The sequence below is a fragment of the Scyliorhinus canicula genome, chromosome 3 (assembly GCF_902713615.1).
Source record: "Scyliorhinus canicula chromosome 3, sScyCan1.1, whole genome shotgun sequence".
Classification (NCBI taxonomy): Eukaryota; Metazoa; Chordata; class Chondrichthyes; order Carcharhiniformes; family Scyliorhinidae; genus Scyliorhinus; species Scyliorhinus canicula.
This window is the reverse complement of record NC_052148.1, coordinates 61,812,104-61,826,161: the sequence shown is the minus strand read 5'-3', so window position 1 is coordinate 61,826,161 and position 14,058 is coordinate 61,812,104. Positions and strand designations below refer to the sequence as shown.

The 14,058-nt window shown below is 47.0% G+C and overlaps 1 protein-coding gene across 1 annotated transcript in view; it reads left to right on the top strand.

Annotated features, from left to right (window-relative positions):
• il11ra (interleukin 11 receptor, alpha) overlaps nucleotides 1–14,058 on the top strand; it is a 150,166-nt gene that overhangs the window by 109,406 nt on the left and 26,702 nt on the right. The gene's annotated exons all lie outside the window — the stretch shown is intronic.

Here is a 14,058-nt window from a genome sequence, read left to right as displayed (position 1 = left end):
GGCAGAGGTGCATGGGAACACCACAACCCTCGAGCTCCCCTCGTAAGTCACTCACCATCCTGATGGGGAGCCATGTTTCCATTCCTTTACTGTCGGGAGGTCTCTACCTAACAGCACTGGCTGCAACGACACCAAATGGACTGCAGCAGTTCAAGAAGACAGCTCACCAGCACCTTCTCAGGGGTAGTCAGGGACGGGTAATAAATGTTGGCCCTATTGGTGATGCCAACAACCTATGAGCAAATTGTTTTAAGAATCCTCTCTGTTATGCTATTTCTTATGATACAATTTAGCCAAAATAGATGGAACTAGTGCAAATCACACATAGTACAAATCAAGTTTCGGCAATCTTTAACACTCGTCTTTAAAACAAACCAGCTATGCTAGAAGGAGGCCCAGTCCGGAAGACTGGCTAATATTCCCAGGATACATGAATCATTACTGGGAATTTCCACTAAGTTATTTCCACTTATTTACAGCCTTTTGAGGAGGCTGTAAAATTAAACTGGCTCTTCTGGAGTCCAATTTTAATCATTTAAATTCAGGCGGTGGTTTGCCACTGTGATCACTATTGATCAACTGCACTCTTAAATATATGGAGGAATTTTGAAAGAAATAGTCCTTTGTTGAAATTGAATTTTAAAAATGCTGCCCAAATGCTGGTTTGTGGTGGGTTTTGCATTTGGTGGCACATGACTTGGGGCAGAAACATGAGGTGTGGAAAAACTTTCCCAAAGCGTCCAGATCACCAATGGCTACAAAGCCGAAACTCCAGTGTTTAAAGTGCAGCTATGGTAGGTCAGATGTTAGAAAACAAGTTGTACAAGCTTCAGTAAGCCAATAAGCTATTTCCACATCTTTAACTGTTTTATGAAGAACCAACTTCAAGAGAAGGGAGAAAACAGTGATATTTTCAGCTGATGTCACATTGTGGAGTTGGGCTGTTTGGGGTTGTGTGTTGATGGGAGTTTGACAAGTTGATCTCTTCATGTGGTAAGTGAAGAGTTATTTTGATATTGTCTGTTATGTAATGCAGAAAAAAAATCTTGGTGTGTGGAACAGAAGGATGGGTGGAGTTTTTCTCCAAGCTCTGAATAATTTCATTTGAGTTTGTTTTCGATGAAGGGAAGGTAGAGATGATTGGTAATTTCTGCCTGCTACCTGGGCTGAAAGTTGATAAATTGTCGTTTGCTGAAACAATTGTCAAGGATCACTGTCATATGCTACCAACTCATGTGGGTTTAGTGGGTAATAGGGAATAAACCCACTTTAGACCTGACAGATGGGTTACATTTTTTACAAGGTACCAGCGGTTTGCAGTACCCGTTTCACTTCAGCAGAGTGTAACTTTCTCTGCAATGTTTTTAAAGTATTGACATCTGACAGGATAAGTTGTTCCATTTCATTTGGGTGACTATGACATTTATTGCAGACAGTACAGTAATTTTACTTGGATCAGCACTTGTTTGTGACAGTTTGGGAGATTGCCCTGCTGTCATGGCTTATGTAAGAGAAAGTGTAGTTGTTGGAGGTGAGAGGAAAAATATCTGAGATCTGAACTGAGAGAAATTAGAGAATTAGAAATTAAGAGGGAAGGTATGGTATAAATGCTGAATTGAGATTTTACAGTACTTTATTGTAGGCAGCAGAGTGGTTAGCACTGCTCCTCACAGTGTCAGGGACCTGGGTTCAATTCCAGCCTCGAGTGACTGTCTCGACTTTGCACTTTCTGCGTGGGTTTCCTCTGGGTGCCCAGATTTCCTCCCACAGTCCAAAATATGCAGGTTAGGTGGATTGGCCATGCTAAATTGCCCCTTAGTGTCCAAAGGTGTGAAGGTTAGGGGGATAGTATGCTCTTTCAAAGGGCTGGTGCAGGCTTGATCGGCTGAATAGCCTCCTGCACAGCAGAAATTCCATTCTATAAATGAATGGAAGGAAATATTTCATTCTAAAATCAAATAATGTGATGTTACAATTTCATTTTATTCAGATAAATTATCAATCTAACATGCTTTTGCGAAAGTCTAAATTTGGTATGTGACCTGTACATCTGGTACAGAAGTGAATGTTCACTGAGAAGGTGACATATTGAATGTGGTCAGGTGATTACTCCAGTAGTTAGGCCTGCGTCTGTGAAAGGGAGATTGTCAATGCTGGAAATAAAGTGTATTACAATTTTAATGTTTCCAAATAAAAATACTATTAACAAGTATTCTTAAATATAACTTACGACAATTCAGCACATTTAGACTTCTGCACGCGCTATATTCAATACTTTGGGCGGGATTCTCCCAATGGGAGACTAAGTGCCGACGCCGGAGTGAAAACCGTAGTGTTTCATTTCGGCATCGGAGGCTGCTCCTCGCCCCCTATTCTCCCCACCTCCGGGGGGTTAGGAGCGGCGCCACGTCATTTACGCACGCCGGGCCTTGGCACTGCGTAAAAGCGGCGGCGTGTAAATTACGCGGCCAGTGTCGCGTAAATGACGTCACCCGCGCATGCGCGGTTGCCGTCCTCCCCGCAGGCATGGAGGAATAAGACATGGAGGAGTGATCTTGCGGGGCGGCGGAGTAAAAGAGTGCGTCCTTCAGAGACGACGGCCCGCCAATCGGTGGGCGCACCCCCCCCCCCCCCCCCCCCCCCCACACACACACACACACACAGGCCACCCACGTAGCATTCGCGCGCTGTTCATGCCGGCAGCGACCAGGTGTGGTTGGCGCCGGCGTGAACCCGTCCTATTGGGCAGGCCGCTCGGCCCATCCGAGCCGGAGAATCGCTGCTCGCCCGTTACAAACGATGAGCGCCGATTGTCCGAGCGGCCCGCCGTAAATCTCGGCGCGCCGTTTTGGGGGGTTGGGAGAATTGTGTGCGGGTGCCGGAGCGTCGTGGCGGGACTCGCCAGGACCCCCCGCGATTCTCCCACCCGGCGTTGGGGGGGCGGGGGGGGAGAATTGCGCCCTTTGTTTGGTGTATAAACATGTTTAATAAGCTATAATCTGTTGATTTAGAAAACTGCCACCTGTACATAAAATGTGATTTATTTTTAAATGAAAAGAATTATTGTTACGATTTATTTTCTACCATCTCTATTTTGAGGAAAAGGTTGTCACAATTTTTTCATTACAGGAAATGTGACTGATTGAATTGCATTTGCTTTTCATTAAAATGCGAGAAAATATCTTGTTTGTTCATTGAAAACTCTGTTTTAATCATACTGTAATGAATATCCTTGTATCCGTTGTTTTTTTTTTAAATAAACCACTAAAATATCTGACATTAATTTTTTTCATATTGAAATTACACTGCCTACACAATCTTCATTGCCACATCTTGGCACATGCAACTTCCATTCTGGTATTTTTTACATTTTGTTCTGTGCTTTTGAATCACGTATTGTAATATCTCATTCTCCTATGTATGACTTATTAACCATTTCTTCTATTCTAGAATTGTGGGTGAGATCTTTCAAATGAGGTTTGGTGTGTGCCATTGACATTTGATAAATAATACAGCTCAATTATTCTTTACCTGAAACCCTTGGGGCCAATTGCATTTTGATATTCTAATATTTTCCGTTTTCAGATTTACCGTATGTACGATATGCCTAAACTACTTGCATTACAATAGCCTGAGCTAGCTATAGTCAACAAATACTGTTGTTTCTCCCATTGACGGCTCTCTCACACCCTAGTACTTAGCTGTTGACATATATTATAACTAATATATTACATTGCTTTATTAACGTACAAATTAATTACCTAGCCATTCAAAAAATGTTTTTGGATGTGTTTGGTTTTTGGATGCACGGTTAAAGGATATTTGACCGATACATAAAGCTAACTAGACATTTTGACCAGCAGAAAATCTAGTTTTCGCATCCCAGTGTTTTGCAACATTAATGAAACCATTGAGAGTCAAATGTTTCATTTGCATGAGAATTTGGGGCGCAATTCTCCCAAAGGGAGACAAAGTGCCGACACCGGAGTGAAAACTGGAGGGCGAGATTCTCCCAAAACGGGAGAAATCGTAAAGCTGCCGTAAAACCCGGGCGGGTTTTACGGCAGCGCGCCCCTTCCCGACCGGGCACCGATTCTGGTCCCCGGTCGGGGCTAGCAGCCCGACGCCGTAGGCTCCGGCAAGACGGGCTTAACGAAAATCGTTAAGCCCGCTTGCCGGAGTTAGCGCCGGCTGACGCGTCATATGACGTCAGCCGCGCATGCGCAGTTTGGAAGACTCCAACCCGCGCATGCGCGGGTGACGTCATCGCGTTTTTGCGCGAAACCCGCGCATGCGCGGGCCGGGTTGCCCCTCAGCCGCCCCGCGAATGGATACTGCGGGGCGGCGGAAGGACAAGTAGTGCGCGGGCATCGGGCCCGCTGCCCGCGATCGGTGCCCACCGATCGCAGGCCCATGGCACCCTTGGCACGGCCGTGGTACTGCCGTGCCAATCGGTGCCATGGTTATAAAAAGCGAGTTTGTGACGCCGTGTTTACGAACGGCAAGACCAGGTGTGTTTGCCGTTCGTAAAAACGGCGGAAAGGGCTGGGACTTCGGCCCATCTAACAGCTGAGAATCGCTGCCGGCCGTAAAAAAACGGCGGCAGCGATTCGGGTCGGGACTTCGGCGGGGGGGGGGGGGGGGGGGGGGGGGGAGAATAGCGGGAGGGCGGGACAAATGTCGGGAAGGCCCTCCCGCTATTCTCCCACCCGTCGTGGGGGTCGGAGAATTTCGCCCGGAGTGTTTCACTCTGGCGTCAGAGGCCGCCTCTCGCCCCCTATTCTCCCACCCCCAGGGGGCTAGCTGCGGCGGCGCGTCAATTTCGCACACCGGACCTTGGCGCCCGCGTCAAATGACGCGGCCTGTGGCGCCTAAATGACATCACCCGTGCATGCGCAGGTTGGCCGGCGCCAACCCGCGCATGCACGGTTGCCGTCCTCCCCTCCACCGCCCCGCAAGACATGGAGAATTGATCTTGCGGGGTGGTGGAGGGAAAAGAATGCGTCTTTCAGAGACGCCGACCCGACGATCGGTGGGCACCGATCGTGGGCCAGACCCCTCCTGAGCACCCCCCTGGTGCTCGATCCTTCCCCCCCCCCCCCCCTCCTCCACAGGCCCCACACGCAGCGGTTGCGCGCTGTTCATGCTGGCAGCGACCGGGTATGGTTGGCGCCGGCATGAACCGGTCGGATTAGGCAGGCCGCTCGGCCCATCCGGGCCGGAGATTCGCCGCTCGACCGTTAGAAACGGCGAGCGGCGATTCTCCGAGCGGCCTGTCATAAAACGCGACACGCCGTTTTGGGGGGGTGGGAGAATCGCGTGCGGGTGCCAGGGCGGTGTGGCGTGAATCGCCCGGCACTCCCGCGATTCTCCCACCCGGCATGGGGGTCGGAGAATCGGGCCCTTGATGTTTGATTTACACATGGTGCCGTGGGTGGACAGAGCGAGCAAGCGAGATCGTTGATGGCCAATAGCATTCTGTGAAAACTGTGTAACTGATCAAATGAATCATCAGTAGAATGAATAGAGAATTACAGTTACATCTCTGAACCAGTGAATGGCTATCCCCTCCCCAAGCTTTTTGTTTAATTGATAAAGACCTGGCAATACCTTGACCAATCAGAGTTGACCTGCCTGGACTGAATTTAAGCAAAGGCTTCGCAGGTAACTCTGCCATGGTGCATTCCCCAGTGCAGCACCTCTACCAATCAGCACACTCTTCTCATGCAGTATAAATTGTTGCTCCCTTTAAGATTTGATATCTTTGTAATTCTGTTCTGATCAATTCAAGATGAAAAGCTTCGACAGCATGTCCTTTTTTTCAGAAATATTGAAGTTCTGCGGTGAGAGTCAGGGTAACTATCCTTGACATCAAAGTCACATTTAATCAAGCGTGATATCCAGGACCCTTGTAAAACTGGAATCACTGGGAATCGGGAAGAATCCTCACTTGATGGAAGTATGGCCAAACGCAACAAATGGTTGTGGCTATTGGACCACACTCAGCTGCAGAATATCACTGAAGGAGTTTTTCAGAGTAGTCCTCAGCTCAACCATCTTCAGCTGCTTCATCAATGGCCTTCCTTCATAAGCCAGAAGTGGGGACGCTCACTGATGATTGTGCAATGCTCAGTACCATTCACAACTCCTCAGATACTGAAATAGACCACGTCCAAATGCAGAAAGACCTGGACAATATCCTGGCTTGAGTTGTTAAGTGGCAAGTAACATTTGTGCCACATAAGTGTCAGGCAATGACTATCTCCAACAAGATAGAATCTAACCATTGACCCTTGACATTCAATGGCATTACCTTCACTGAACCCCCTACTATCAACATATTGGGCGTTACCATTGACCAAAACTAAACTGGATTAGCCATATAAATGCTGTCAGGTTAGAGGCGAGGAATCCTGCGATGAGTAACTCCCCTCCTGACTCTCCAAATCCTGCCCTCCATCTACAAGGCACAAGTCAGGAGTGTGATGGAATATTCTCCATTTGCCTGGCTGAGTGCAGCTTCAACAACACTCAAGAAGCTCAACACCATCCAATAAAAGGTAGCCTACTTGATTGGCACCCCTTCTATAAATATCCATTCCCACCATCACTGACGCACAGTAGCAGCGTGTGTTCCATCTAGACGTTACACTTCAGGAGCTCATGAAAGCCCTTTAAATACCATCTTCCAAACCCACAACCACTACCATGATGGACAAGGACAGCAGATACATGGGATCACCACCAGCTGGAAGTTCCCCTCCAAACCACTCCCCATCCTTACTTGGATATATATCACCGTTTCTTCACTTGCTGGATCAAAATCCTGGAATTCCCTCCCTAACTGTATTGTGGGTGTACCGACACCACATGGATGTAACATCTCTAGAAGGCAGCTCACCAACACCTTCTCGACGACATTTGGGGATGGGCAATAAGTGCTGGCCAAGCCAGTGACGCCCGCATACCAAAATGAATGAAATAAAAACTAAGTGATTAATTACATATATAATTACATAAGATGCTACAAAGGGGATATAAATCTGACCGCGTATTTCCACCCAATAATCTAGTATCAACATTGGTCCAATGCTTCGATTGATTGTTATTTGAACCACAGTGATACAGCAATAACTTAAATTTAAAAAGGGCCTTTAATGTAATGAAACATCCCAAGGCACTTTGATGGAGCATTATGAAGCAAAATTTTTCACTCAGCCATAGATTTTGTGAAAAAACCTAAAAGAACAAGGGTAGCAGCTGGAACAGGTTTCACACCATCCTCGCTTGGAATTATTGCCTTTCATTCACTGCCACTGTGTCAAAGTCCTGAAACTCCGTTCCTTGTAACATTGTGCGTACAACTGCACCTAGATCGGCTGCAGCTGTTCAAAGTGATACTTCAACACAACCTCCAGAGTAATTAGGGATGAGCAATAGTTGCCAGTGATGCTCACATGCCATGAACAATTAATGAAATATATTGGGGCAGCTGGGCAAAAGCTTGATCGGAGATAGGTTTTAAGAAAAATAAAGCTGTCAATCAAACAATGTTTTCCTTGTGCTCACCTGTTTAACCAAACTAATGAAAGCCTGGGCTCTTAGCCCAGTGGGCGGGCTGCATAGGTTGGCATAAGGGATATGAAGGGCCATTGGTGGTGGATGAAGGGCATGATTTGGTATAGGGCGCATTGGCAAGACTTTTGAAATTATCTTTCAAAAGGTTCCTGCAACCAGACTATGATCCACAGCACCTCTGAGGGACCGTGAACCATGAGTCCATGAGAAGTTGGTTCGACTCATGAAAATCGTGGGGTCTAGGGGACACTTCCCTGCAATGGAATCGGCCAGGTCAGGACTGCAGCTCGCAACCTTCTCCTGTTGTTGTGAAAATTGGGGGGTGCCAGGAATGGGGGGTGGAATTGGGCCCCTCCGCCATTTTTAAAGGTCCGCAAAGTCTGCCTGATGTAGTGAAAATGCAACACAGCACCTCTGAGGGACCGTGAACCATGAGTCCATGAGAAGTTGGTTCGACTCATGAAAATCGTGGGGTCTAGGGGACACTTCCCTGCAATGGAATCGGCCAGGTCAGGACTGCAGCTCGCAACCTTCTCCTGTTGTTGTGAAAATTGGGGGGTGCCAGGAATGGGGGGTGGAATTGGGCCCCTCCGCCATTTTTAAAGGTCCGCAAAGTCTGCCTGATGTAGTGAAAATGCAGCCCGTAAATGTTAGATCCAATTTGGTAAAGTTCCTCTAGTTACAAATGGAACGTTCTCTGTTTTCCTTTCACATCTATTGGGGTTGGGAAGTAGGCCGTGGCCTATTTCGCATCTAATTGCTTCTCGCCACCCATTTCTCAACTAGCTGAACTGTTTGATCTAGAATGCTGTCAAACATGTCATGGCAATGCCTTACTAAGGACACAATTTACTGTAAAATATTTAAATCACTACCTGAAATAATTTTCTCACTAAATAATATTTTATAGTTTTGCATTCTTGCATTGTGTCTAGCTTTAAGTGTTGTGAAACTTTCTCCATGCTCTGTCTTTCCTCGGGACAGACTCCCATTCAAGACTTGTCCACTGCTTTTGCTGAAAGGGTGGGCTGAAGTAGGGCAAATGGCCTATTTTTAAGTTATAAATTGCATGTAGTTACCATAAAAATCAACCAAAAAATGGAATGTCTGAAAAAGAACAGCCTCCAGCAGTCCCCTGAAGGACCACCAGTTAGACATTCAGTTACACTGGTTAGTGCATATGTTCTCATTCTCTGTCCAATCGGAAACTAAAATTGCATTCAGGTCCTAAGCACTGCCCAAGGCTTCGATTTCAATACATCCATGAGATTCCTGCCTGCTCTGGGCGGCAGTGCTGGTCATCTATTTTAAATATTCACCTGATGAAGGAGCTGCGCTCCGAAAGCTAGTGATTCAACACAAACCTGTTGGACTTTAATGTGTTTTAATTCTATCTATTTTAAAGCCCCTCCTAAATTGTACCATGAGCCAAGGCAGGTGTACATTCTCACCTTGCTACTGCTCTGCTGCATTTTCAACCCAAAACAATGGAGAAATGCGGTATCTGATAGTGTAGTAATCCACGGGAGGCAGGAGTTCCGTCACCACACCAATATTTATTTACAATAACGATATTACAGGAGCAGCTACAAACAGTGCTGCTAGCAGTCCAGTCAACTTAAGACTGCTCACAAAGCCTACACAGGTGATTATATGGGCCCCCTCAATGAGCTATCATTGAGGGAGCTCATACTCCAATTGACCAACCAATAAAGCCAATTGGAGTTCATTACAGATAGTCAACTATTTTACAGTAAGTAACTTCCTTTTCAGGATCAATTCATTTTGAGGAAGAGTGCAATTGTGAAAAGAAATGTTATGTTATTCACAAATAGATTTGATAGAATAGTTCAGAAAGGATTGACTTTTGTTTGTTGCAAATAACAAACATATGGCATCCTCTAGTGGCTCCGGAGTGCCACACATCAGTTTCCAATAAATTTGTTTTCAGCTAAGCCATGGATTATTGTCTCCGTGCCATTGGAGTCATATGTTCTCAAATTACAGTTATGATTAATAGTTTGGATCGAGTTCTTAGAATAGAGCTGGTTTTGCTACATTGCACCCTTTGTACTTAAGGGGGACTGCTTTATTAGCATACACAAAAAAGGCTTTAAGTTTTTCTATGTAAAATGTTCTTTGTTACAGAATATTCCATTTCCCGTACCGGCCTCCCAGAACAGGCGCCGGAATGCGGCGACTAGGGGCTTTTCACAGTAACTTCATTGAAGCCTACTTGTGACGATAAACTATTACTATTTAAGATTTTCACCACTTTTCTGATGCACTAATCTTAGGGCAACAACATAAAAGGGAAAGTTATTTTTCAGCTCATTGCAGCTAGAAGTAGAGAAATAGTTTGCCGTTTACTCAGTAAAAGTCACTGCACTATTAATCCAGCAACCCAGGCTAATGCTCTGGAGATATGGGTTCAAATCCCACCATGGCAACTTGTGGAATAAATCTGGAATATAAAGCCAGTCTCAGTCATGGTGACTGATAGCTATCGTTGCTTCTTGTAGTCCACCTTAATGCTCTTTAGGGAAGGAAATCTGCCGTCCTTTCTTGCTCTGCCAACACATGACTTGAAATCCACAGTAAACTGGTTGATTCGTAATTGCTCTCTGAAATAACCAAGCAAGGGCAATTAGGAAAGGGCAACAAAGGCAGACCTTGCTGGTAATTAATATCACACTTCAATTGGACCTAGATGAAATTCAGTAAAGTGTCAAGATATCTATTTTCATCGGGACTGGTTTAGCACAGTGGGCTGAACAACTGGCTTGTAATGCAGAACAAGGCCAACAGGGCGGGTTCAATTCCTGTACCAGCCTCCCCAAACAGGCGCCGGAATGTGGCGACTAGGGGCTTTTCACAGTAACTTCATTGAAGCCTACTTCAATGGGATCGGCGGCGCGAGCGGGCCCTGGGGTCCTGGGGGGGGGGGGGGGGGGGGTGGTGGCGATCGGACCCCCGGGGGGTGCCCCCACGGTGGCCCGGCCCGCAATCGGGGCCCCCCGCTCAGACTCCGGGCCAGTGCCCTGGGTGCACTCTTTCTCCTCCGCGGCCGCCATGGCCTCCGCCATGGCGGAAGCGGAAGAGAAACCCACATCGCGCATGCGCCGACCGGCGAAATAAGCAATTATTATTAAGAATGAAGAAAGGCAATATTTAACTAAATGGTATAGTTTTAAAAAGGGTGCAGGAGCAGATGTGGGGCGAAATTCTCCGACCCAATCGCCTGGGGCCACCGTAAATCCCGCCCCCGCCGTGGCAGAGATTCTCCGCCACCCGGGAAGTGGCGGTGGCGGGAATCTCACCACTCTGATCGGCGAGTCCTCTGCGGTGATTCTCCGGCCCGGATGGGCTGAAGTCCCGCCGCCCGGAGGCCTCTCCCGCCGCCGAGGTTTGAACCACCTCTGGTGGCGGCGGGATCGGCGGCGCGAGCGGGCCCTGGGGTCCTGTGGGGGGGGGTGGGGGGCGATCGGACCCCGGGGGGGTGCCCCCACGGTGGCCTGGCCCGCAATCGGGGCCCCCCGCTCAGACTCCGGGCCAGTGCCCTGGGTGCACTCTTTCTCCTCCGCGGCCGCCACGGCCTCCGCCATGGCGGAAGCGGAAGAGAAACCCACATCGCGCATGCGCCGTCCGGCGAAAGCCTTTCGGCCAGCCCCGCTGCCGGGGGCGCCGGTTTTTTGCGCCAGTCTTCTGGTGCCAACCGCTCCGGCGCGGGGCTAGCCCCCAAAGGTGGGGAGAATTACCCACCTTTGGGGAGGCCCGACCCCTGAGTGGTTGGCGTCACTCCCCTACGCCGGGACCCCCCCCGTCACGCCGGGTAGGGGAGAATCCCGCCCGAGGTCTTTTTTGTTCAATGGATATGAGAACCCTATAAGTCCAGTATCCATTGTTCATCCAGAATTGCCTTTGAAAAGGTGGTGGCTGGGGTTCTGTGATAAGATTTAAATTCTCCACAACTATTACATTGTCTGTCTTGGAAGCTCCAATAATTCCTTCTTTAATGTTATGACTATTGTTAGGGGGCCTATTAACTATTCTCACCAGCATTTTCTGACCCTTGTTATTCCCATTTTCCTTCCATACTGATTCCACGTCCTGATTTTCTGAACTAAAATCTTTTCTCACTAATATCCTTGTGTCATCCTTTATTATTTGGGCCACTCCTCCTCCTACTCCAATCCACTTTTCTTTCTGAAATCTAATGGTAAAGATGCCATAGTTCCAGATGACTAAAGGCTGCTTTCCCCTTTTTAAAAAAAAAATAAGTTTAGAGTCCCCAATTCACTTTTTCCAATTAAGGGGCAATTTACTGTGGCCAATCCACCTATCCTGCACATCTTTGAGTTGTGGGGGCGAAACCCACAGACACTGGAAGAATGTGCAAACTCCACACGAACAGTGACCCAGAGCCAGGATCGAACCTGTGACCTCGGTGCCGTGAGGCAGCAATGCTAACCACTGTGCCACTGTGCTGCCCTTGGCTGCTTTCCCCTGTGAGCTGGAGAGCTGACTAGTGGTTATTTAATCTGAGGACCACCACACCTCAGGCAAAGTTGAGAAGGTGGGACCTTTGTGAATAACCTCAGTGTACACTGGAACACTTATTTCCCAGCCTTGGTCACCTTGTAACTATTAGTTTGAAACAATTTATCTCTAATCATGCCACTAGTTATTTTATCTTATTGTGGTTGTTCCTTGCTTTCAGATAAACAACTTCAATTTTTTTTTTCAACTACTATTCCCTGCTTTGATCTTCTTCTCTGATGTACTATTTCCAGTGAACTCTACTGTCATCTCCTGTCCAATTAAGCATGTCTTTATACTTTGATTATTGATATACCTCAACTATTACTTCAACGTTTATTGTAGGACCTTAGCTTGTGTGCAGCACGGTAGCATAGTGGTTGGCACAGTGGCTTCACAGTGCCAAGGTCCCAGGTTCGATTCCTGGCTTGAGTCTGGCATGTTCTCCCTGTGTCTGTATGAGTTTCTTCTGGGTGCTCCGGTTTCCTAAATTCTCAATTCTCCCGCTGTGTAACCGAACAGGTGCCGAATGTGGCGACTAGGGGCTTTTCACAGTAACTTCATTGCAGTGTTAATATAAACCTACTTGTGACAATAAAGATTTATTATTATTATTAGGATTTCTAAATCTCCTTTCACTTGAACCCTCCTCCCCCATTATTCCCTATTTTGGCCATATTTGCTATTGCACTCTCTATTCCTTTCTGTCACACTTTGGTTATTAATACCCATACCCTGCATTATTGCTTTGCCTTTTTAATTTAATTTTCCAAGCTCACACCACAATTTAGTTTAAAGTCCTTTCTTCAATGTGGGTATTTTAACTTTAAGAAAAATATAGTAAATCCAAAACAGAATAGATTACGCTTCTACTCATCTATTTATTGATATATACACCACATAACATGTATCAAGTAAAACATTTAAAGTTATATCTAATTTTCAAACAAATAGAGAATGAGTAAATTAAGTAATCTGCAACTCTGAGTAGTTGAACACAAATTATTTTTTTCTTTAAATAAAATTTATTTTCTATATTTTCACTGCAAGAGAAATTATATACTTAAAAAGCAGCTATTGTTTCATGGTGCATGAGATTTTGTATTTTAAATATACTAATTTCTGTTCTATATGAAGCACAAATGCCCCTTGAGACAGACACACATGGGTGGATGGAATCTGACCAACATACAGCAGTGTCAGTTCCAGCAAGAAAAATGGATTGAAACTCACCAAGGGAGACGGTGGGATTTTGCACAGAATCTTACAGCTCTTGAAGAGATGTTTATCTCCCCACGAGATTCACACTGTGCTCTTAGTGCCCTCCCGCTGATTCGCTCGCCCTGTGGAAACCTAATCAATGCAATCACTGGGAAGTTCCATATAAACACTTCTCCAGCACTACCCAGCATTTATTAAAGTTCCAGTCGTGGGGACTGCAGCACGGAAACCAGCTCTGGGTTTCACGAAGAGAGCCCTGACCAAACACCTGGATGATGTGCGGTAGAGGCAAAATATCCTGTACCCGCAATCTGGGAGGCAGCCCACCAGCACTTTCCACCGCCGCCTGGGAGGAAATAGCTGCCTTGGTGAGTGCCAGCAGTGCAGGTCATTGCGGGGTTCGGGTAGGCCTGCCGCCTCCAGTCTCTCACTGCACCCCCTCACACACCCCTCGCACCTCCAAGGTGATCTCTCACTCATTGACTTCATAGGTTGGCCACCTGTCACGACGCCTTCTGGCCAGGGAGAAGCCTGACCATGCGTGTGCTGATGGCAAAGTGGGGACAGCAAGGAAAAGTAGGAACCCTCAAGACATACTAATGCCATTTCCCGTCCCTTCCTGTGAGTGTAGCAATCTTTGCCCCGCCCACCAAGGATGGCAGCACTGCAACACCAGTGCTGCTCAAAGGTACGCCTGGACTCCAGAATTGGCAACATTTG